The following is a 26,371-nucleotide window of genomic DNA, read 5'->3' on the forward strand; positions in this document are numbered from 1 at the left end:
GCATTGCCTTCAACCAAGGTAAAAAAAAAGAGGATTTCTAAGGACTTCACCCTGGACCGTTTGGAAGGGTCAAGAGCGATTTCTATGATTAGGCCCAAATTGTATCACTTCTTCACTTTGAATTGCTCCTGAAGGCAAGTATATGCTAGTCTTATCTCTCCCAAAGCTTAGGGATCCAATTTTTAGCCTCCATTATGAATGAATTAGGTAATCTTGAGAATTTCGCTCTGGACCCTTCGGAAGGGTCAGGAGCGAAACTCATCCCTTAGCTCAAAATCCTTACTTCTTGGACTCATAACCTATTCAAATGCATTCTTATGTAAATCTTTAAGTCCAATTCACCTTCATCAATGTTTGGCTTAACACAAATTTGGAAAAAAAATGATATTTTAAGGATTTCGCTCTGGACCCTTTGGAAGGGCCGGGAGCGAAATTGAATTTTTAAACTTGATCTTTCATTTCCTTCACTTAAATTCATCTTGTAAGGTGAAAATACATCACTCCACCTTTAATCATGCCATAGGAATCAATGTTTTGGCTTCACACAAGGAGAAAATAGGTGGTTTGAGGAATTTCGCTCTGGACCCTTTGGAAGGGTTAGGAGCGAAATTCTTCTTTTGCTTGTTTCCTCTTACTTAGCTCCATTATTCTCACTTTGTTCTTCCTTGATTCTCACCTTTGGATCCATCTCTCAACATGACTACACTTTCTTGACCCCAAAAAGGCCTGAAAGGAGAATTTTGCTAAAAATCATGGCCAGGGATAGGACCTATTTAGGATTTTGCTCTGAACCCTTTGGAAGGGTTAGGAGCAAAATCCTTGTCCTAGCTTAAAATCTTCATTTTTGGTGGCCATAATCCATTCAAGGACAATCCTAGGGGCCTCTCCAAACTTATTTCACTTTGATCAAGGTTTGTCTTGACACAAAAGATGGAAGAAAGAATAGGTTTTAGGATTTTTTCTTTGGACCCTTTGGAAGGTGTCCTAGGGCCTCTCCAAACTTATTTCACTTTGATCAAGGTTTGTCTTGACACAAAAGATGGAAGAAAGAATAGTTTTTAGGATTTTCGCTCTAGACCCTTTGGAAGGGTCAAGAGCGAAATCCATGTTCTTGATCTTATTTCTTCATTCTTCCACTTCAATTCACCTCAAAAGTCAAGGGCACATCTCTCCATTCCTATCTAGGCCATAAAAACCAAGAATTTGTCTTGTTTTGAAAGGGAAATAGGTATTCATAAGAATTTCACTCTGGACCCTTTGGAATGTTTAGGAGCGAAATTCTCCTTCTAGACCAAAATCCTTCACATTTGTTGATTACTAGCAACTCAAATTCATGCCTAAGGACATCTCCAATCCTAATTCACCCTGACCCACACTTGGCTTGGCACAAAATTGAGAGAAAAGGGATGTTTTGGGGAATTTCACTCTGGACCCTTTGGAAGGGTCAGGAGCGAAATTCAAGTTTTAGACTTGACTCTTCACCTTTTCAACTCCAATCTTCGTCAAAAGGCAAGGACGCATCAATCTACTTCCAAATACGTCCAAGGAACAAGGTTGGTAGTCTAAGCAAGGAAGCAAATGAGGTTTATGAAGAATTTCGCTCTAGACCCTTTGGAAGGGTTAGGAGCGAAATTCACAATCTTGGACAAAATCCTCACCTTCTAATGCCTTCAATCACTTCCCAAGGCAAGAACATATCAATCCACCTTCCAACATGCCTTAGGAACTAAGAACTTGGCCAAAACAAGGAACAAAATGAGGGCTATGTGGATTTTCGCTCTGGACCCTTTAGAAGTGTCAGGAGCGAAACCCTTGTTCTTGGTAGGTTTTCCACTTCATTCATCCAATTATCCTTCAAACTTGATCAAATTCAATCTCCTTTCTCCACATTTAAGTGAATCCACCAACAACCTAGCTCAAGACAAGGTCAACCTAGGGCTTAAGGTACAAAAGAAGGTCAAATTGAGGATTTCGCTATGGACCTTTTGGAAGGGTCAGGAGCGAAATCCATCTTCTTGGTTGATTTCCATCATTTCATCGCCTCAAACCTCCTCTCCAACGCTAATATGCATCCAAGTCCTCCAAACCATGCCTTAGAAGTTACAAATTTGATCATACTAAAGAGAAAAATAGAGGAAATATGAATTTCGCTCTGGACCCTTTGGAAGGGTTAGGAGCGAAATTCTCATTTTAGGCTCATTTTCACTTTTTTTTCTCCCTTATTTGGCTTGGATATAAATTTTTATGCCTCCCTGTATCATCATCTAGCTTAAATTGGTATTCACTTCAAGATTTTGTGAAGAAAATAGGGTCTTATATGAATTTCGCTTTGGACCCTTTGGAAGGGTTAGGAGCAAAATTCAAGATTTGCTTGATTTCCTACCTCTTTCATCCAATCAATCTTTAAACTTGATCAAATTTACTCTCCTCTCGCCAAATCCAAGTCCATTTTCCATCCACTTGGGTCCAGAATCTTCATTTTCAATGCCTTAGGTCAAATGAGGATTTTTCTCTGGACCCTTTGGAAGGGTTAGGAGCGAAATTCTCATCTTGAGGTAATTTCTTACTTCCTTTCTTCTTTACATGCCTTGGACACACTTTGTTAGGCTTCCTTCCATCATGATCATGCAAATTTTCTCTTTAAGTTGACATCCGGCTCAAGATTCTGAAAAAAAAAATATAGGGTTTCATATGAATTTTGCTCTGGACCCTTTGGAAGGGTCAGGAGCGAAATTCACCATTAGGCTCAAATCCTGACTCCATCTTTCACATTTCTTCATTAAAACAAGTGTTTTTCCTCCATTCAAGCCTAGGAATGGGTTAGCTCATACTTTGGTTCAAGGTGGAGTGTCTTGTAGAGGAATTCTCTCTAGACCCTTTGGAAGTGTCAGGACCGAAATTCCTATTCTTGGCATAAATTATTTACCTTTTTTCACCCATCATGCCTTAAAATCGCCTCCTGAATCTTCTCTTTGTCACTAGAGCTATTCAATCAACTTCAACAAGACAGAAGACGAGACTTTGACTTAAAAACCAACAACACTGACCTATCCTGACTTACAATCTTCAACCCTTTTGCACAATTTATCCATTTTCTATCTCCTGAGAGGCAAGATCCTTCTAAGATAACATTAGGGTTCAAGGCAGATGACATATGACTTTCCCAAGCCTAGGTCAAATTTGGCTCTGAAAAAAAACTTAGGTGAGCCCTTCGAAGGAAACCCTAACTTAGCTAGCCCAGGCGACCACTAACTCACTCAAAACACCTGGCAAGCAGAGAAAAAACCTAACCAAGAGAAAGCAAAACCAAAGAAAAAGAGGGGCTCCCCATCCTGATGGTGCGATGTGTGAAATGGTCACAACATCTGGCGACACTACTAAGAATGTTCGCAAACATTTGAGAATTAATCCCTTTGGGAATATTCGGAGAATCTCCCTCAACAAATCAAGAAATTAAAAAGCATTTACAAGAAGAGACTTTCATATTGAGAGAGTACTAAGTCCATGGTTATACAAAGGTGGACCTCCTGAACTTTAGGACTAGAAATAATGCTTGAGATACCTCCCATTGACAAGTAATGGGACATCTTCCCCAGTTAAGGTCTTCAACTTGAATGCATTCTCTCCTAGTATCTCAGAGATTTGATAAGGGCCCTTCCATAGTTTATCAAATTTATCGTGCTCACCTTTCTTTTCGTGGTCTTTATCCCCGTATAGGACAAGATCTGAGATCCTGAATGCTTTGATTCTTGCCTGTCTATCAAACCATCTTTTGACAACCCCTTGGTGCTTTGCAAAATTCTCTAAAGTTTGATCTCTCTTTTCTTCAAGATTCAGGATTTGTGTCAGTCGAGCTTGCACAACGTCAGTGTCTTCCATGTATTTCTGGATAAACCTTAATGTTGGGATTCTTGATTGCATTAGGAATACCGGGTCATGACCATAAACTAGGAAGAAGGGCGAAATCCCTAATGAGGTTTTGGTCTTGATCCAATCTACCCAAAGGGCAAATCTTAGTTGGGTATGCCATTCTCTTGGACTTCTTTCCAGCAATTTCTTGATCACAATGAGCAAATTTTTATTCGTGGATTCAGCTAACCCATTACCTTGAGGATAATAATTAGATGAAAATTTAAGGGTTATACCATATTCAAAAGCCCAATTTGAGAATTTTAATGATGTGAAGGCAGAACCGTTATCGCAAACCAACGCGTAAGGACAACCAAACCTTGTAATAATGTTTTCCTTAAGGAATTTAATCACAGCCTCCGTGGTGCATACCTTAAGAGCTTGAGCTTCAGACCATCTGGTACAATAGTGAGTTGTAGTGATGATATACCTATGCTGAGCTGAGGATGAAGGGTTGATGACACCAATAAAGTCCATTCCCCATTTCGCGAATGGTCTTGCTTCGATCACTAGATTGAGCGGCATGGCAGGATTCCTTTCTCTGAAAGCAACGACTTGGCAAGTATGACAAGTCTTGACATGATCAAATGTATCCTTGAATAGTGTTGGCCAATAATACCTTGCTCTCAAAATTTGATGAGTCATGGCCAGGTTAGCACCATGCCCTGTACTGAACTTAGAGTGAAAGTGTTCAATTATCTGTTTCGCTTCTTCCCTGCCAACACATCTTAGATATACTCCTTCATGATTTCTTCGATATAAGACAGAACCTTGAAGTATATAATGCTAACACTTTAATCTGAATGCTCTCTTTTGAGCAGGTGTCATATGAGCGGGGCACTTCTGATTGAGCAAGTAAGTCACAATTTCCTTGTACGATTCATCAAGGGTGACATCATCCAATTCATATACCTGCTGAACTAACCTGGGCCCGTCAACTGCCAGTGTCTGTGCTAGGGCTTGTCCTCGAAAAAGTTTCATGGGTTGTATTTCAATATCAAATTCTTGGATGATGGCAACCCACTTACCTCTTCTCTCTCCTAGTTCATTTTGCATGAGGGGGGTTTTTACAGCAGCATCCAGTACAATTGCATATATTTTGGGCCTCAAAAGGTAATGTCTAATGAAGGCAATCTGGTTCTCGTCTCTTCACTCCTTTGTGTGAGGATAGCCGCACAAGTATATTCAGAGGCAAATGAATACAGGTAGAAGGGCTTCATGTAGTCAGGGTTGATCAGTACAGGAGCCTTTGTGATTTCTGACTTTATTTCCTCGAATGCTCTTTGCGCTGGTACCGTCCATTCTATCTTGGCATCTTTCTTTAACATCTCATTCAATGGTCTTACTATCTCAACAAATCTTGTGATAAATTTTCTAGCAAAATTGATCTTGCCAAAGAATGATATAAGGTCTTTCTTACTGGCTGGAATGTTGATGGTTGATATAGCCTTTACTCTGTCAGGATCAATGGAAATACCCTTTTCTGATATGACATGGCCTAACAACTTTCCTTCTGTTACTCCAAATATACACTTTTTAGGATTGAGAGAAACACCATACCTTCTGCATCTCGGAAAACTTTTCTGAAATCATCCACATGATCTTCCCTTCTCCTAGAGAAGACTGTGATATCATCCATGTATATGATGATGCATTTTCCTATCAAGTCCCTGAAAGTGATATCCATAGCTCTCTGAAATGTGGCATCGACATTGATGAGTCCAAAAGGCATTCTTTTATATGCAAATGTTCCCCACTTGGTAGTGAAAGCGGTCTTCAATTGATCCTCAAGTTCTACTAACACTTGATTATAACTCGAATATCCATCCTGAAATGACATCATTTGTGATCCGTTAACAATTTGTAACACTTCATCCAGTGATGGCAATGGATAATTATCCTTCTCTGAAGCTCGGTTGAGATTTCTGAAGTCAACACATAATCTAATCTCTCCATTCTTTTTCCTGACAGGGATCAGCTTGGCAACCCACATTGAATGTCTTACTGGAAAGATGATTCTGGCTGAGAGCAACTTTTTAACCTCTTGATATATCAATTATTCCAATAAGGGATTACCGGCCTTTGTCTTTGTTTGAATGGTTTTCTTCCTGGTTTCAAAGGGATTGTATGAGTGATGATTGTAGTGTCAGAAGTTTTGAGATCTTCATAGCTCCAAGAAATGACATCTGGGAAATACCTCACATTTTTTAATATACCATCTCTCTCTTGTGAAGTACAGGTCTTTCCGATGAATACGTTTCTAATTTCTTCGCCATCTCCCACATTGATGGTGTCAAATACATTTCCTTCCATGCTATGGCCTTTTACTTCATTTTAATTTGTCGGGATCAAAGATTCTCTCCAATTCCACCATTCCCTTTGGGATAGTGTTTGTCTTTAAATTCAAGACTCCTTCTGCATCCAATTCTTCTCCTTCCACTTCTTCTTCATTGATTATTTGGGCTAAGAAGATGTCTGTGTTAGTCAGGAAATCCAATATGTGCTTGTCATCCTCAAAGACCTGAAAGTTGGTCATGTTGTCAGGAACTAAGGGTACTGGGGTCAATTCTACTTTGAATTTCCTCAATCCTTCCATGGCAAGTGGAACCAAAGAGCGAGCGGCCTGAGCAAGAGAATTAGCCACCTGATTCTAATGTCTGTATATGGACTTGATATTGAAGGCGTCAAAACTTTCAATGAGATTCCAAACTCGGTTTCAATACCTAGTCAGTCTTTTGTCATGGCACACATACTGCCTCCTAATTTGCCTTATTACTATTTCTGAATCTCCATATACATGCAATATTTTAGCTTTCTTTCTAATGGCTAACAATAACCCATGAATCAAGGATTCATATTCGGCAACATTATTAGTGCATGGGAATTGTAGTCTATGGGCGGTGAGGTAGGTTTCTCCTAACGGACTAATCAGTTCAAAGCCGGCTCCCGATCCTTGTTTGGATTTAGATCTATCAAATCTTAGTGTCCAAATTAGATTCTCCTAGTCTTCTGACTCTTCGTCCTCTTGGCTTTCTTTTGACGTGTTTGATAAAGTTTCTTCTCCTAAGGAATGGTCAACTTCTGGGGCTTCGATTTCCTCTATAATCAATGTTTGTGGGACCCTCTTGTATACTTGCTCTAATGCAGTCTTGCACATAGCACAAGATAATTCTAAATGGACAACATTATGTATCCTACACCAGTTGGGGAGGAGCACATCTCCGATGGATTCTAGGTTGCCAAGTTGCATACTTTGTTGCACATTCTTATGGACAAATTTTCTAAAATTCTTAAACATTTCATTGTCATCTTGGTCAGATCCTTGATCACTTTCCACAATAACTTCTGTAGATTCCCTCACCTCTTGTTTATTACCCCCTTTTCTTAGATCCTGTATCATCAAGACCTCTTCTACCTTAGGTGTGTATGTCCCCAGATCAGTTTCTAAGAATAGGACCTCATTATCTTCTCCATACTCGGTTTTCATGAGTCTCAATCTTGGAGTACTGTCAATTTTGATCTGGTTTGGAACTCCTCTCTAGGGTAGCCACATATGTGCAAAGTCCGTTGATACATACCCATTCAACTTTCGTGACCAATCTCTACTCAGAAGCATACCATATGTGTCAGGTATATCCACGACTGAAATGTCTATGAAATTTTGGACTCTTGGGTCTACTGCCAACTGCATGTGGATATTATTCAATTCTCCCATGACTGGAACCTCTGTCTTGTCCAACTGAGTGACCTTCCTTCTGGTGGGTGTCGGAGTTATACCTAATTTCTGATAGACGGCCAGGTGCATTACATTACTAGGAGCTCCTGGATCATACAAACAGTTGTGCAATAGTTTTCCAAAGATTTTGACTGATAGCAGGAATGGGGTTGGCTCATCTTTTCCTTGACAAAGAATTGAGGAGTCCTCATCATGTTCTTGATTCTTTATTTCACTGACCTTTGGATTGCCATTCTTTTTTGAAGTTTCTTCCTTTGAATTCTCTGCTTTCTTTGAGAACTTCCCTTTCTTTATCGCATCCTCCTTAGTAGAAATCCCTTTCTCGGGAAGGATCTGGCTTGAAGTGAGGCTTTCTTTGATAGATTTTCTTAACATTGCCTCTTTTAAGTAACACTTTTCTTTCTAACATATCCTCTTTTTTGGTTGGAAAGGATACGGTCTGAACCATACATTCGTCCTCCTCTGACTATTGCTTGTTATCAACTTCATCTTGAATCACATTAGCAGTGGCTTGAGTATTATTGGTTGTTTCTTTGGAAGTATTCCGACTATTTGGCTTTACTGCACTTGTTTCATTCAGGTTATTGATTATGGTGTCTTTAATTTCTGACACTTTCAACAACTCAAAGCGACAGGCTAATCTTAACCTTTTTAAGTTCTTCCAATACAAGCATAGCAAGCCTTTTCATTTCATCTCTTGGAGGAGGGGAGCATTCCTTTGTCTATACTCTTGTGCATCTTGCAGATAATTCGAAGTATTACTAGCCTTTGGATCTGGAGGAGTAGAGAAATTGTTAGGAGGAATGGATGTTGTTAGAGGTTCCTGATTTTTCTGATTTCTTTGGTATACCCTCAGACCTACGCCTCCTGAGGATTGGTGGAATACTTCTTTTACCCCTTCGACCAAGACACTATTATTCAAGAGTGGGAAATAATATTCTGATTCTTCAATAGGTTCATTTTCTGAAGCAGGTGGGAACTGGGAACCAGGAGGTACCATTGGCCCATTAGCTGATTCTGGTGGAAATCTTCCATTTTGAACCTGATCGTTCTCCCCTTTCGGTAAATGGTTGTATCTTTCCATGACCATGGCTTGATCATATCGAGTGGTCGGGACCATTTCATATCTGGTTGTAGGAGGGTTTTCGGGTGCATCATTGCTACGCATCTCCTGCTGAAATATGTCAGCTGCAATCTTGAATTCAAGACACTGCAATTCAGAATGCTAGTTCGTACTATGAAGTCTACACCAACTGGATAAGGCTGCCTCGGCTAGAAACACTTTACTGGTAGGATGATTTTCTTGATTTTGTGAACTTGATGGATTATCTAGTGGCGTCACCACATTTCCGTTATTAGGAGCCGTATTCCATGTTCTCCTTTAAAACCCTTGATTGTTGTTTCTGAAACCTTGATTGTTGTTTGCTTGAAAGTTTGGATTGTTCACTTGTTGCCCCTGATTAATTCTTTGCATACTTTGCAGTTGATTATTTTGATTCCTCAAGTGGGTCACCTCAGTTGATAACTTATTGACTTGTTCAATCAATTCTTTCATTTCGTCCTTTTCTTCCTGTGTTCTTGAAGAGTTTGTTGCATTTTGCAGGTACACAGGTTGTGTTGGTGGGGCTTGTGAAAGTGCAACTCTTGGGTGAAGCACCAACTGGTTTGATGGTTGTATGCTAGGATATGTTGCTTGCGGAATTGGATTCATAACTGGGGTTTGATGTGCCAAAGCCAGACTAACTGCTTGAATTTGGTTCAGTGCTGCAGTAGGTCCCATATGAAGTAGCGACCCAATAATGTTTTGCCCCATGTCCTTACTGACTTTAAAAGCTTTTGCATATCTTGTGTTTAAATCATTTGGGATAGGATAGGCCCTCATAAACATGGCAGTGAGATGATCTAAGGCTCCATAATAAATTTCCCTTGGGTCAGCAATAAGATATGGATGTCGCAACATCGTGTAAGCTCTATGGAACCTATTATTGAAAAAAGTGATAGGCTCATGTTCTCTCCTTTTGATTTCAACAAATTGCCTATATAACTCAGCAAGTGTGGTTGGAATGCCAAATTTCGCAATAAATGTGTCTTTTGTTGCATCCCATGTCCTGATTGACCCTGTTGGTAGATGAATGAACCAAAAGTATGCTTATTCTCCTAGTGAATATGGAAAAAGTCTGCAGGCCACATCTCCATATTCAATTCGCCTGTTGCGAAGAAGGTCTTTGAACATTTTGATATGATCTTTTGTTGTACGATTGAAGTCATTGGTGTTGAACTTGGGACAAAAATTATCTGGATTCTTAGGCATATCATGATATACTCCAAATTCTATTGGTGATGGATTATTGATCATCCATGTAGCGCTATTGAGTGCATAAGAAGGAGGAGGAGGAGGAGGAGGAGGATTGTGAACCATCGTGCTTTCTGAAGATTGGAAACATGGTTGAGAACTTGATGAACTGACCTGACTTATTGGCTGAGAAATTGCCTGGATACTTGACTGAATTGCTACTTGTACTTGTTCTTGAAGGGATGGAGCTTGTAATAAATCAGAAGTATTATCTGGCTTTGATTCAAGTTTTCTTGAAGTTATTTCTCTCTTAGCGTGCTTCAATCTTGAAGTGAACTGGAATTCAGTCAATTCCTTCGTGCCTGGTGTAGATCTCAATATCCTTTGATGTTTTTCGGGCGAAAAAGAACCAATACGATCCAGCGTGAAGATCTTACTTTTGAGAATTACTATGGGTTCCTTTGGTCATGAAGTTCCCTGGCGGCAACTCTTTAGCATTCTTTAGCTCTATCTGCTTCTTGTTCCAAGATAATTCTAACTCTAGTATACTCAACGTCACTCCTCCTCAAGTTCCACGCTAGGTCATTCAATCCTGAAATAATGTCTTCTTGAATGTTGCCTATGTCCAAATTGGGTTGTACTACCCTGTTCAATCCTCTATGTGGCAACACCATAGTGATACATGTTCATCTCAAATTTTGTTGAATTCTTTTTGAGGTAGGATTTTCTGAATGGCACGATTCCTCTTGGTGATCAAATTTTGTATAGAAAAGTAGATGGCCCTCCTTCTAGCGCCAATTCTGTTGATGCGTCTTTTGTACACGACCAAACACATAATAAAATACCCAGAGGACTCTTATCCTCTCTTGAAAAAAGCTCTGAATGCTGAAGATTTCGTAGAAGGATCAATCGGAGTAACTCCAAGGTTCTGTTATGTAGGTTCTCTACTTGTAGATAAGCACCAGTGGTTGTTGTGTTTACTGTTTTACAAGGGGCCTTACGTACTTTCTAAGAAAGCTTGTTCTTGCAACTACTTTTCAATGAGGAAACTGAATTCTCCTAATATTAACTGATGTTTCAAAAAAGGGCAAAAGATAACGGGTTTAAGAAGGCGATGCTAAACCAAGCCTAGGAATGACTAAATGAGGAGTGGTCTTGGTAAAACTCTACCAATTTCAGTATTGCCAAAAGATTACAACTCTACTAGAATTGGTGCGATCTTCTAAGGGGATTCAATGATTTTCAAATCATCAATGGACTAGATACTATCAATAAGATACATATCAATATCTCCAACAATGATCAAACTCTTAAACAATCTTAATATCTCCAGTTGACCACACAAGGTGTGCTTACAATCTGTAGGGAGCAAGTGGTTTGGACTATGAGTTTTACCAAAGATCAAACACAACATTCGTCCTTCAATCTAATTCTAAAATTTAAGTACTATTTCTACTAAGAGTGATTCAAGAAGATAAACAACCATGAAAATAGCCACAAGGATTGCAATAAAACGTCATAACTTCAATATTTCATTGATCTCATAGCAAAATAAAACAACAATTGTTCAACTTTCTCTCTTCGCTACTTATTTCTCTACTGCTAACAATTTTAATCTTTTTCTCTTTTTTTTTCTCTAACTCCTTAAAATGAACTGAGTGAGGGTTTTTATAGCACTCTCAAATATAATGAACGACTTGGATCTAAAGAAGATCAAAGGCTGAGATCTTGATACCTAAACCCTAATTAGGGTTTGTTACAAAAAGAGCCTATTTAGTTTAGTATTATCATCCCATAGCCAATAGAAATTGGCACAAATAACAAGGAAACATAGCCCAATAGGAATTGAATTACCACATCATTTCACAACAACTTTTCATCTAGAATTTTGTTCCCTTTTCTATGTTCTTTTCTGGCATATTCAATGAATTTGGATGCAATCCCCTTGATCTCAGCAATGGGAATCTCATGTAGGTTCTTTATTCGTTCTTCCAAGTGAAGGACCTGATCAAAATCTACGAGAAGGGTCATCTCCCATCTAGGCTCTAGCTCTTTTGTTTTCTCGTTTAGGAACATAGTAGCATACATCTGATCTCGTTGCTTTTCTGTGACCATGTTCTCCTCTTTGCAAAAAATAATCTTGATCTTGTCTTCCAATTCTCGGACATCCACATCTATTTCGATCTCTATCCTCCTACCAAGGATTGTACATAATACATCAAACACCTTATCTTGAATAGGATGGATAGTGCCCTCAACTCGGCTACATCTACTATTGATGTCTTCGAATAGAACTTCCTTCATTTGGAGCAAAGTTGACCATTGTATAGGATTATGGGTTTGTCCATCAATTATCTTCTCTTGTGCTAAAACCTGCCTTGACATCTTTCTTACCACTTGTAATATAGGGATGGCAATGTCTCTAGTGTGAGTGAATGCATCTACAGTTATCAATAGATTATGAATGATCTCAAGGACTTGGATAGCTCTATGCATTTTCTTTATCATTCTTGTTACAAATTCAATGTCTACCTTGTAGGATTCATCAATCCATGAACTCATGAGTTGGGCTAAGTTCTTCATCTTTTCTGCCTCATTTATTGACTCGGGAGGAAGTGCATGCAAGGGTGATACCATTTTCATGCTTATGTCTTGATGCTTTAGCATAAGCTGCCAACTGTCTAGTCACTTCAAGTAATATTATTTTCTCTATAGGATACCTTGGTAACATATAGGGAGGTGAAGGACATCCATGGATCCTGACGTAGGTGAATTTTGGAAATTGAATGAACCATGCACCATGTTTCTTCATGAGCTCCTGTGCTTCCGGAGACAGTCGATGGTGAATCCCTCCTTGCAATTTCCTAGTGATATACACTGTGAATGTGTCATTGACTAGCTTGTAGTCATTCTTAGGTGGATGATGCAGTTAAGCATAAGAATCACATGCTCTTATCTCTCTTGTCCCTCTCCCAACAATTCATCTATGTGGTAGCCCTGCATACTTAAAAATTCTGAGTAAAGAATATATAACAAATTTAGGGACAAGCCTCCTCAACTGCACATCTAGGTTATTGCTAATAATTTTGGCCCAATTGAACATTCCTTTTCCTTGGACGATCAGTTGAATAAAGAAGAACATCCAATTGTCAAAGAAGAAGGCCTGAGAGACACCTATAACCCGATTGAGCATGGTTATCAAGTTTCTGAATTCCTCTTGGAAATCAATTCTATGTGGCATATTAGGTATCTTGTTCAAGCGAGGCCTACTCTTGAGTAACCAATTCTTATTGATGAAGTTTAGACAGGTATCAAGATCATCTTCGTAGATAGACCTTCCTCCTTCCAAGCTCTTGTAGATCATATCTCTCGACTCCGGGAGATGAAAAGCTTCACTTATAGCTTCTTCTGAAAGATAGGCTAGGATAGTTCCATCCTCGGCTATGATTGTCCTTGAATGTGAATCATAGTGCCTGGCACAGTTCCATCCTCGGCTACGATTGTCCTTGAATGTGAATCATAGTGCCTGGCACATTCGATCATTAGCTTGTGACATCTAACTGCGGGAGGGAATCCTGCGGCCTTGATTATGCCACTCTCAATTATCTTCTTGGCTATGGGTGGTGGCTTGCCGATGTAGGGTGCTTCTCCAAACTTCTTGACATTGAAGTTCGCTAACTTGGTGTCTCCAATATTGCTCCATTTGGACACGATGCTCATCTCCAAATCATCGTTCTTTTGATATTCTTTGATGAGAGCCTGTTGGGTAGCGGATCTGCTTGCCTTGGGGGTCACCATTTGCTACCTATAAAAAAAAGAGGCTTAAGTTAGGTTTAAGTGTAGAACCTTAGCTAGGTGACTTGAGATTCCTTAAAAATTGAAATGATAAAACCTTGAAAATTATGAATTTTCAAACTTGGCATCACCTAGAAATTAAACTAGATATTGAAGACCCAGCCTTAAGAAAATTTAAAATAGAAACTTGATCAGATCTTAAATACCTTGTCAAAAAAATCAGATTATACACCTTACCTTTGATTTCTAATTATCAACTTGAAAAGATGGATAAAAAATGGACATTTCTGTTAGATTCACCCTCCTTCCAAGTAGTATTCAAAAGGGTTTGAAAAGTCTTTGATTTGCACTTCAGGTTCACCCTTGTAGATTCAAAAATTCACCTTCTTATTGCAATCTGCTCTTCCACTTCTGCTCCTCAAACTCGCTTTAGGAAGAAACACAAATGAATGAATGATTAATGTTTGTCAAACCTTCTTACCTTTATATGGTGATTTCCTCATTTTCTCAAGAGGCCGACCTCTTAGAGAAACATTTAAAATTTCATTCTTAAGGTGGCCGACCTAGCCATAAAGCTTTAAAAAAAATATAATTGGGCAGCAAAGGATGAATTTTTGAATTTTAAGGCTTAAAAAATCAATTTAACACATTTGACAATTGTTTAATTAAGGCAGATTTGCATTATTTATCCTAATGAGGTTTGATTAGCAATGTATGAGAGGGAAAATGTGTCTTGAATGTGGCTTAATTTGTGAATCTCTTGAAGATGCATAGGCAAGCCTAGGAGATATTGATGTTTCTTTACTGTTTGCCACTTTTCTCCATTTTTTCATTATTATTCCACCATCTCGATCCTAAACCTCTAATGTTCTTGCCATTATGAGCTTTGCCTTCAACCAAGGTAAAAAAAATGAGGATTTCTAAGGACTTCGCTCTGGACCCTTTGGAAGGGTCAGGAGCGATTTCTATGATTAGGTCCAAATTGTATCACTTCTTCACTCCAAATCGCTCCTCAAGGCAAGCATATGCTAGTATTAGCTCTCCCAAAGCCTAGGGATTCATTTTTTAGCCTCCATTATGAATGAATTAGGTAATCTTATTAATTTCGCTCTGGACCCTTTGGAAGGGTCAGAAGCAAAATTCATCCCTTAGCTCAAAATCCTTACTTCTTGGACTCAACCTATTCAAATGCATGCTTATGGCAATCTTTAAGTCCAATTCACCTTCATCAATGTTTGGCTTAACACAAATTTGGAAAAAGAAAAAAAAAGGATATTCTGAGGATTTCGCTCTGGACCCTTTGGAAGGGCCAGTAGTGAAATTCAAATTTTAGACTTGATCTTTCAAATCCTTCACTTCAATTCATCTTGCAAGGTGAAAATACATCACTCCACCTTTAATCATGCCATAGGAATCAATGTTTTGGCTTCACACAAGGAGAAAATAGGTGGTTTGAGGAATTTTGCTCTAGACCCTTTGGAAGGGTTAGGAGCGAAATTCTTGTTTTGCTTGTTTCCTCTTACTTGGCTCCATTCTTCTCACTTTGTTCTTCCTTGATTCTCACCTTTGGATCCATATCTCAACATTACTACACTTGCTTGACCCCAAAAAGGCCTGAAAGGAGAATTTCGCTAAAAATAATGGCCAAGGACAAGACCTATTTAGGATTTCGCTATGGACCCTTTGGAAGGGTCAGGAGTGAAATCCTTGTCCTAGCTTAAAGTCTTAATTTTTGGTGGCCATAATTCATTCAAGGGCAATCCTAAGGGCCTCTCCAAACTTATTTCACTTTGATCAAGGTTTGTCTTGACACAAAAGTTGGAAGAAAGAATAGGTTTTAGGATTTTCGTTCTAGACCCTTTGGAAGGGTCAGGAGCGAAATCCATGTTCTCGAGATTATTTCTTCATTCTTCCACTTCAATTCACCTCAAATGTCAAGGGAACATCTCTCCATTCCTATCTAGGCCATAAAAACCAAGAATTTGACTTGTTTTGAAGGGGAAATAGGTATTAATAAGAATTTCACTCTGGATCCTTTGGGAGGGTCAGGAGCGAAATTCTCCTTCTAGACCAAAATCCTTCACATTTGTTGATTACTAGCAACTCAAGGTCATGCCTAAGGACATCTCCAATCCTAATTCACCCTAACCCACACTTGGCTTGGTACAAAATTGAGAGAAAAGGGAAGTTTTGGGGAATTTTGCCTGGACCCTTTGGAAAGGTCAGGAGCGAAATTCAAGTTTTAGACTTGACTCTTCACCTTTTCAACTCCAATCTTCCTCAAAAGGAAAGGACACGTCAATCTAATTCCAAATACGCCCAAGGAACAAGGTTGGTAGTCTAAGAAAGGAAGCAAATGAGGCTTATGAAGAATTTCGCTCTGCACCGTTTGGAAGGGTTAGGAGTGAAATTCACAATCTTGGACAAAATCCTCACCTTTTAATGCCTTCAATCACTTCCCAAGGCAAGAACATATCAATCCACCTTCCAACATGCCTTAGGAACTAAGAACTTGGCCAAAACAAGGAAGAAAATGAGGTCCATGGGGATTTTTGCTCTGGACCCTTTGGAAGGGTCAGGAGCGAAATCCTTGTTCTTGGTAGGTTTTCCAATTCATTCATCCAATTTTGCTCTGGACCGTTTGGAAGGGTCAGGAGTGAAATCCATCTTCTTGGTTGATTTCCATCATTTCATCACCTCAAACCTCCTCTCCAAGGAAAATATGCATCCAAGTCCTCCAAACCATGCCTTAGAAGTTACAAATTTGATCATACTAAAGAGCAAAATAGAGGAAATATTAATTTTGCTTTGGACCCTTTGGAAGGGTTAGGAGCAAAATTTTCATTTTAGGCTCATTTTCGCTTTTTTTCTTCCTTTCTTTGGCTTGGATATAACTTATTAGGCCTCCCCCTATCATCATCCAACTTAAATTGGTATTCACTTCAAGATTTTGTGAAGAAAATAGGGTCTTATATGAATTTCGCTCTGGACCCTTTGGAAGGGTCAGGAGCAAAATTCAAGATTTGCTTGTTTTCCTACCTCTTTCATCCAATCTATCTTTAAACTTGATCACATTTTCTCTCCTCTCACCACATCCAAGTCCATTTTCCATCCACTCGGCTCCAAAATCTTCATTTTCAATGCCTTAGGTCAAAATTGAGGGTCCAATGAGGGTTTCGCTCTGAACCCTTTAGAAGGGTCAGGAGTGAAATTCTCATTTTGAGCTGATTTCTTACTTCCTTTCTTCTTTTCATGCCTTGGACACACTTTTTTAGGCTTCCTTCCATCATGATCATGTAAATTTTTTCTTTAAGTTGACATCCAGCTCAAGATTTTGTAAAACAAAAAAATAGGGTTTCATATGAATTTCGCTCTGGACCCTTTGGAAGGGTCAGGAGCAAAATTCACCCTTAGTCTCAAATCTTGACTCCATCTTTCACATTTCTTCATTAAAACAAGTGTTTTTCCTCCATTCAAGCCTAGGAATGGGTTAGCTCATACTTTGGGTCAAGGTGTAGTGTCTTGTAGAGGAATTCGCTCTGGACCCTTTGGAAGGGTCAGGACTGAAATTCCTATTCTTGGCATAAATTCTTTACCTTTTTTTCACTCATCATGCCTTAAATCGTGTCCTGAATCTTCTCTTTGTCACTGGCTCTGTTCAATAGACTCCGACTCAACAGAAGAGAAGACTTTGACTCAAAAACCAACAACCCTGACCTATCCTGACTTGCAATCTTCAACCCTTTTTGCACAATTTATCCATTTTCTATTTCCTGAGAGGCAAGATCCTTCTAAGATAACATTAGGGTTCAAGGCAGACAACATATGACTTCCCACAGCCTAGGTCAAATTTGGCTCTGAAAAAAAACTTAGGTGAGCCCTCCGAAGGAAACCCTAACTTAGCCAGCCCAAGTGACCACTAACTCACTCAAAACACCTGGCAAGCAGAGAAAAAACCTAACGAAGAGAAAGCAAAACCAAAGAAAAAGAGGGGGTCCCCATCCTGATGGGGTGATGTGTGAAATGGTCACAACATGTAGCAGAGATGCATGCATATCTATTCAACGCCCCCATATCTATTTTGGAGAATCTGAAGAAGGGATGGGATGACCATTTGCAATCATTGAAGAACATTTTTGTAGATATCTTCAAATTTTTGTAAGTTTTGAGAAAATTTTGTTATGCGGATACCTGCCTTTGTCATTGATGTCAAAGGGGGAGATAGGGAAGTGAAAAATAGTGTATAGTCTCAGGGGGAGTCCGTAGAAGTTTTTCTTTTTGTAAGTTTGTAGTGTAAGAAATTTTTGGTTTGACACTTAGTCATTTTTCACTAAGTGTTGCCATCAATGCCAAAGGGGGAGATTGTTGGCAAGAGACATTGCATAAGTGTATGAGAATTGTCATTGATGACAACCCATCTCAGAGATTTTCTCCGAATTGTATAGATTCATCCTATCAGAAGTATGAAATCCAATTTTGTTTTAGTATGGAAGGTGGAACACAATATTTGATAGTATGGAAGTATTTTGAGTAGAAATTCACTTTGGTTGCATATTTTTCTTTGCGGTGATACAAGTAGTTGGTTGGATGTCTAGAGTAGCTTATTGCAAAATCTTAGCCTCCAGTGTTGTCTTTCGTGGAAGATTGAAGATCCGGTATTCAGCATTTCAGGAAGAACAATGTTGTTTGGCCGACTAGTGGTGTAACATGTTATGCGGAATTATTAGTATGATTTTGGTGATTGATTTCATGTTCAAGGTTTTTTGGCTGACATGTGGGAAGCGTGTAGTCAATTTGTTTTGGTTCGCATATGCATTGGTGAACGGATTCTGTCAACACATCTTACACGTTTCATATTTTGCAAGTGTTCTTGAAGTTGACTTGTTGGTGAGCTAAATTCATGTTGTAGATATATATAAGAGATTGGAAAGTTCATTTTATATATCAAAGAGTATGCGAGTGTTGTGTATGTGCAATTGTGCCCAGTTCCATGTACACAATTGAAGGATTTTTGCTCTGGATTAAAGAAGATCAGCAAAACAGAGTAGTGAGTCTCAGAGCAGTGAGACAATTGTATTTTGTGCTTAAGCCGGAACTATCCCAGGCATTTTTAGATGTTAATTTATAGTTTAATCTTGTTGTTTCTCTTTTGTAATTCCTTTGTAAGATAGTGAGCCTTCTGGGGTTGTAGCCCTTAATGTAATTTGAGCAGTGAGCTCTAGGCAGCGTTCCTGAATGCATGTGCATTCCTATGTAAACTTTTCACATACTTCTAAAAGATTATTATCTTACTGTGGGTAGGATTCCCACCATGGTTTTTCCCTTGACTGGGTTTTCCACGTACAAAATCATGGTGTTATGGTGGTATTTTTGTATGTTTTTTGCTTATGCCTATCTCTCTAGTTCATTTTCATTAAATGGTTTGAAGAATTGGTTAAGAAAGCTAAAAGTTGTAGAACACTGATTCCCCCCTCTCAGTGTTCATTGATTCCAACAAAATCCTCGTGCTCAACTTGTTAACAAAGTGTTGTATTTCAGATTTGCAATGATAATGGCAAATGCAATTAGCACTTCTAACTAAACTCAAACATAGTGTTTTGTCATTAACTCTCATATTTGCACTGGGAGGTTCAAATTGATATTAGTTTACAATGAAAAATAATATCCGATAATAGTCCATTTAATTTCTTGAGTAAGAACAATAGATAGAGATAATTTTTGACCTTTACGAATAGACTTAAATTGAAAAATCAAATGTTTATATTGCACATACCACTCAAAATGAGTTTGGAACCATCTAGAACTACTAGGAAACTTGAGAAGTATCCAACAGTCACCTATATTTATGCTATAGCAAAAAAAAATTCTCCTAATATGCAACAACAAACCTATCCCTCAAACTTCTTCTAGAACAACTCAATTTTGACCTGCAATAATATTCTTGATCCCTTGGTAGAGCCGTACCTTTAACATCCACGATTTGCTATGAAATGATCAACCACTATTCTGTGTCAAGAATAACTCCTTTCAATCTCACACCCTCTTTATGAAGACTCTTAATGCCCAAAAAAGAGTTGAATCAACTCTCCCATTTAAAAGATTTGGATGGCCAAACCTAGCTGCAGATAGAAGCATTACATGGATAATTTCAACAACTACAAGATCAAAGAAACAAGATTTGACACCTCTTTCATCAGCTTAGACAGGTGGTAAGTCTAAGGTTGGCCCACATCATCGAAGTACCCCAAGAAACTTAACACCTAGCCCAGATAATACAAATACCTACCATAGTCCTAGAAGCAAAGAAGCTACTATTGCAAATTCAAGTACACACCCAACAACTTCAGATTGTAAAATCTCAATGGGACAAAATTTTTGAAAGCTTGAAAGAAATATACAGAGATATTCTTCCTACACAATATATTTGATTGAGGACACGTCAAAGTTTTCGAAAGGGATGATGATGTTGGCAAGAAGATGAACAATCAGCTGCAGTCATCCTACCACATCTTAATGCATCAAGTCTGCAATGCATGAGATTAGAAAGATAACATCTAGGATAGGGATACTATATGGGTCACATCCCATCCCTTAGATATAAGTATATAGTAAGATGTAAATGATAGAAGAAGCATGTAGAAAGATATTTTGACATATGCAATTGACTGTATATAAGAATGGAAGATATATCAATATATGAGAAGATATAAAAGATTATCGAAGAAGATAAGATGTATATGACAATGTGAATAATACAAATACTTCTGAGTTCCTCAATTGATATCCCCTAATCTCATCATCTTGACCATACAAGTCTTGAAACTTTTGCTAAGCATCTTTGATTAGAGTACACTTCTCAATATGAAAAATGAGATCCTTTGATACATACTTTCTTAAGGTACCAATTGCCATGATATTTTTAGTGAACCAATCCAAGTGACCAATTGGATCAACCTTAGGATCAGTGGGAGCAACAATAGTTCCATCAATATAATGAGTTAGTCCTTTTTCCATAAGTTTACTCCATGCATCAATTTTTCAAGTAGCATAATTATGAGGAGTTAATAGAGGAAACTTAGAAGAACCCATAGCAGCAAAAAGGAAGGAACACAAGAGCACAAAAGCACAAGAGACACCCCCCAAATTCACTCAATCAAAGTACCCCCCAAAAATGATGATTTTGGCACTTTATATGTAGTGTGTGTACAATAGGCCACTTGCAAAAAATGACAAGGTAGACTTCTGATTTTGTTTTACAACTGTCCCAATAGGCTGAGAACTACAAAGCAAAAGATCAGAAAGATAGATCTATGCAATACAAATGCCAAATTGGCCAAATAAGACCATATGATGAAAGTACAATTTCTACTAAAAATTGTTGAAAACTGATAGCAGATTATGAAAGTAGATGAAAAATTATGCACTTTAAAAAAAATGGCACCTGAAAAAGAGTCCATATGAGCCCAAATGAAGCTTCCAAAGTTGTAAAAATCGGGATTTCATGATTTCCGAAAAACCTATATCCGAAAATCCGAAAAATCCTGCACCATTGTACAAATCACGAAATTCTACCCCAAAACAAAAAAAATTGCTCGAAAAAAGGAGTCTGGATGAGTGAGATATCGCTATTTGAAAATTGCTTGCGAAATTATAATTTCTGGAAAATTTCCGCCGCGACTTCAAACTTCAAATGCCTCTAGATTTGGCCTCTGAAGTCCGATTTGAATGAAACAAAAGACAAAACTGACTTTCTTGGACCTCCTCAATCCAATGGTGACCTCAGATTTGACCCATCAAGCTTCAATAATAACCTACAATAGAAAGCTCCAAAATGCAAACCCCAAATAACATCAAATTTCTTTCAGTTGGCAAACCAATGACACTCTAATGGCTCTGATACCATGTGAGACATGGACCAGCTCTGATACCATGTGAGATTTTGTCAAGATCAAGAGGCAATGGAAAACACAAATAAGAGAGAACAAAATAGATGATATAAATAAATTATATTCTATCAAGATGAAAATACTGATCAACTGGATCATCAAGCGTTACATGCAATGAATATGAGTCTGCTTATATAGGCAAGCCTATATGGATATGTGAACATACAAACATGACATGTGGATCAATAAGAAACAAGGGTAGGTAGGAAATAGGTGTGGGTAGGTAGAGAAACAATATAATATTCCACATGAGGTGGATCACCCACCGAAGGTGGAATTATCACTCCACAATAAATGTATATGATAAAGTAGTAACAAGATCAACACCATAAAAGGTGGAATTTCTCCTACACACACTATCCCAATGTGGCACAAACACCCAAGTGTCTCATACCCAAACTACTATGAAATACATTTCTTAAATAAACTTAAGTAAGGTGTAATAATATCCAAATGAATAATTATTTACACCAACAAAGTGAAAAGTTTTCCAAGATAAATTGTGTATTTTGTTGCAGATTTCCATGTTGATAAAGAGTCAACATGCAATATCCTGGATGGCAGTTACAATATATGCCTTTACATCAGGTACACAAAAGTTGACGAAGGTTATCAAAGAAACGGTTACACATTCACCTTTATTTGAAGCATTGTAAGAAACTGCAGAATTCAATATAGATGAATATCTTCTGCAGCTCCAAAGCATTAACACCACTTGTGATGACTTGTATTATTGTTATCATGATCTGTAAGTCTCTGATATATATTTTCTTATTTGCCATGCCCCTGCCACGAGGTCGTCGCTTTTCAAACTAGATCGTAGCCTTAATAACAATAAGTCCTAGACAACAAAATAAAAGAAATCGATCAAGTTTAAAGAGTATTTCATGCCTCCACAATGATAGGAATAATTATAGCATATTCAACTATAGATCGCTGCGTTTATCCTTGAAAAAAAGTGTAGCGATTCTAAAGAGGGTCGATGAAGACTATTTAAGGAATATTATTAATCAGTGGTTCCATAAAATAAGCAAAGGACAATTAATATAGCAATACAGCATGGAACAATAAGTTTGAATCGGAGAAGAATTAAAAAATAAACCTGAGTCAGAAATTAAGAATAGTAGTGTATAATATTAAGGGAAATAATTGACATGTAAATATTGTTATATTTATTCATCTCAAAATAAATCTGTTAGGAAGCTTTTAAATCTGTTAGGAAGCTTCTAAATCTTATTTATATGATTCAATTGTCAATCCATCAAGAAATATAAGATCATTAATTATTGACCTAATTTTCATCAGCAACCATGTTTGGACTTAATGTGAAATGTCTTGCAAATAAAAAGATGCAGCAGTGCCTGTCTTCCCTCATCAAGTACAGCAAGTACAGCACCCCATGATGGATGGACTGGAGGTCCTGCCATACTTGTGGGCCAAGAGGCCAAATGGATAGGAGGTTCATTCCATACCCTTTGCTAGGTTGAAAAAGATAGTCTCCTTAATGTCCATCAGATTCTTAATATGGTTGACTATTGGAATAAGCTATGAAATATATAAAAATGATTTTAGAATACTTTGATTAATAAAGATTAATTGTAAAAGATCATATATTCTTTATATTAATGTTTTGATGTAAATTAGTATGGTTTATAAAACTATTAAAACATAAATTAAGATTTTATCTAAATTGATATTACAATTATATAATTTTATCGTAGAATTCTATTTATAAATAAATTACATTTTTTTAAATTATTACTTTTGAACAAAAATAGGAAATATTCCAAATTATAGTGACTAACCTATTTTGTTATCATTGCCCTCATGCCTCTCAAGATGCATCTTACACGTCACTGATCTTCTATCTTCTTACTAAGGTTATCATCTTGGCATCTTCATCATCGAATGCTACACAGACCTCCTGACTGTGATTCCCTTGAATCTATTGTCATATCAACCTTGTAAATTCACTCATAAACTTACCTTTGATTGTTCTTTCTGCCAGCCTTAACTCTCCCGAGGTTTCTCTTATTCCCAACAGACCATATTATACTATCTTATTTGTGCCTTATCGAGTTTGTCAAGAAAAACTCTTTTCTTTCTCATACTTGGGTAGACCTGTAGCATGATGTATGTAACCTTTTCTTGCCTAAATGACTGTCAACACAGGCCTAGATATGTCATGGATTTTTAACTATCCACATGGCACTAATACTTGGGTAGACCTGTAGAATGATGTATGTAACCTTTTCTTGCCTAAATGACTGTCATACAGAGGAAATTTTCTTTTTACGCCACCCATAGCTCTGTATTCTCTCTGTCTCTTAATGGAATCCTCTCACTCAACTTGCATACTTGTTGATGACTGTCATACTTTCATGACAAAGTATGGGGTCCTTTTCCTTTCTTAAACTTGCACTTCGACTTGTCTCTCTTGATACCTGAGATGTTTCACTTCTTTTCCCTGTCACCACAGTCCCTGCCATTACCTACCCTACGATCGAGGTCTTAGCTTAAAACAGGGTTTAGATAAGACTTAAACCATTAACAGTCTTCATGACTTGTATGCTTTTCAAACTGCCTTCATGGACATAAACCTTTATGTTTGTCTTCTACCATGTACCTCTGTAAACCTTTATGTTTGTCTTCTACCATGTACCTCTGTCATGAAACTGTCTTTCATGCGTTAATATTTTATGTCCTTCTAAGGTTCTTAGTGTTTTTTTCCAACCATGAGGGTCTAGTCTTTCATATTATGCTGCACTTTACTCACGACTGTCTCCTCATTTTTGCTTCATGCAAATTAATATCACGCAAATTCAATTGGCTGCCCTTGCCAATATTTCATGGACAGTCATTGCTGTCCTTCTGGAGGTTGTTGTGGCATTCTTAAAAGAGAATGAAGCTCATGCATGCTAAATTGTCTTAGAAGTACTCCTCTACCTTGCCGTCCATCAAAGACACTCTGACTACTCTTTTTCTTGCTTCGAACTATCAAGGGTTTAGACATGCTCAGTCATCTTATCATTTGACCTAAATTGTTAACTATCCGCACTACTGTACATTAATCTTTATTATTCTTTTCACATCCTCTTTGTGCCTAGGTCTCTGTAGTAGGCACGTAACCATTGTTTCTTCATTGTAGCCACCTATCCTTTTGTGTGCACCTCATGAGACTGTCACTTGATATTGCTAATGTCTCATATTTGATGCATCAAACCTCCCTAAACACAGTCATGATCTTTTGGACTTTGAGGCATATGAATGTTATCTAATAGTTTCTATATATTGGTCACACTTTGAAACCATTGCTTTGTATTTGTTTTCTTGTAGGGATTCTTGCGTATCTCAGAGCAGACAGCCCTGTTTACTACCAATTTTTTTTGCACTTCTATCAACTGAACATTATGTCAAACAGTTTGCATAAACAACTTTCGAAGTTTTCTGTTTATCTTCATGTGTTGATTAGTTATGCTAATAAAGTCTTGTATTTCAGATTTGCTATGCAATTTACCTTCCTATTGAACTCAAACACAATGCTTTGTCATTAACTCTCAGATTTGCATTGGGAGGTTCAAATTTACATAAACATCCAACGATATTCCATTTAATTTCTTGAGTAAGAACAATACATAGAGATACTTTCTGACCTTTATGAGCAGGCTTACACTGACAAATTAAATGTTTACATTGCACATACCACTCAGAATGAGTTTAGAACCATCTACAGCTGCCAGGAAACTTAAGAAGTATGCAGCAATCACCAGTACTTCTGCTGTAGCAAATCAACCTTTAGAACGTCTCCCTTAGTATGCAACAACAAACCTGTCCCTCAAGCTCCTTCAAGAAAAACTCACTTTCGACAAGCAATAATATTCTTGACCCCTTGGTAGAGCTGTAATCACCTTTTAACATTCACAATTTGCTATGAAATGATCAACCACTGTAGTGAGACCTGTTTCAGGAATAGCTCCTCACTCCATGTTTATGGCGACTCTCCCCTTCCCATCAGCTCCACTAAAGGCCTCAAAAGAAACCACCATGGAAATCTTGTAGCAAGCAGCGATGACTAAGTGAAAATTTCGAACCACCTCCAAAGCTCCACCAAGTCGAAACAAGACTTCAAATTCTCCAAATTAACAATTTGACTCTATTGACCACATAAGACCAAGTAGGAGCTCCCAAGCCTTAATAACATTTGAACTTTTTTTAAGTTGTTGGTGAGTTTTAAAAGTTGGTGTGGCGGCTCGCTTGCATGGTACCGCACCCTAATGGGAGACACAAGCATAGCTGGGTCTCAAACTCAGCTACTAAAAAAAATCATATTTTATTTGTATTCTCGCCAGAACACACTGCGCTGTAAAATTTAATCTTCCCACAAATAATTTATCTATTGCTGTAAAACTTAACCAATATGTATGGCAAATCTGGCAAACCTGAGCATTGATAAAATTTTCAACTATGAATCCTTGCAAACTTCTCCGTTTCGCACAAGCTGAGACCTGGATGAATCTCACTGTATTGATTAGGGTGGATCTCTCATCATAGTAGCCAATCTTCTTTTAGAAGGTTAAAACAAACAATCTTCAAAACTCAAGGTTTTCATGAGAAAAAAAGAGCCCTTCAAATCCAACAACTCTGAAAAGTACTATTTAATTTTTTTTTTTTTAAAACTCTATTTTAATTCTG

At 37.9% G+C, this 26,371-nt stretch overlaps 1 long non-coding RNA gene across 1 annotated transcript in view; it reads right to left on the reverse strand.

Annotated features, from left to right (window-relative positions):
- The window catches only part of LOC131075945 (uncharacterized), an 84,404-nt gene extending 58,915 nt beyond the window's left edge, over window positions 1–25,489 (reverse strand). Inside the window, exon 1 of the long non-coding RNA XR_009113290.2 lies at window positions 25,383–25,489. This is a non-coding gene — a long non-coding RNA (uncharacterized LOC131075945). The remainder of the gene's footprint in view (window positions 1–25,382) is intronic.
- Between the last annotated feature and the right edge of the window lie 882 nt (window positions 25,490–26,371).

The sequence above is a fragment of the Cryptomeria japonica genome, chromosome 10, assembly GCF_030272615.1.
Source record: "Cryptomeria japonica chromosome 10, Sugi_1.0, whole genome shotgun sequence".
Lineage (NCBI taxonomy): Eukaryota > Viridiplantae > Streptophyta > Pinopsida > Cupressales > Cupressaceae > Cryptomeria > Cryptomeria japonica.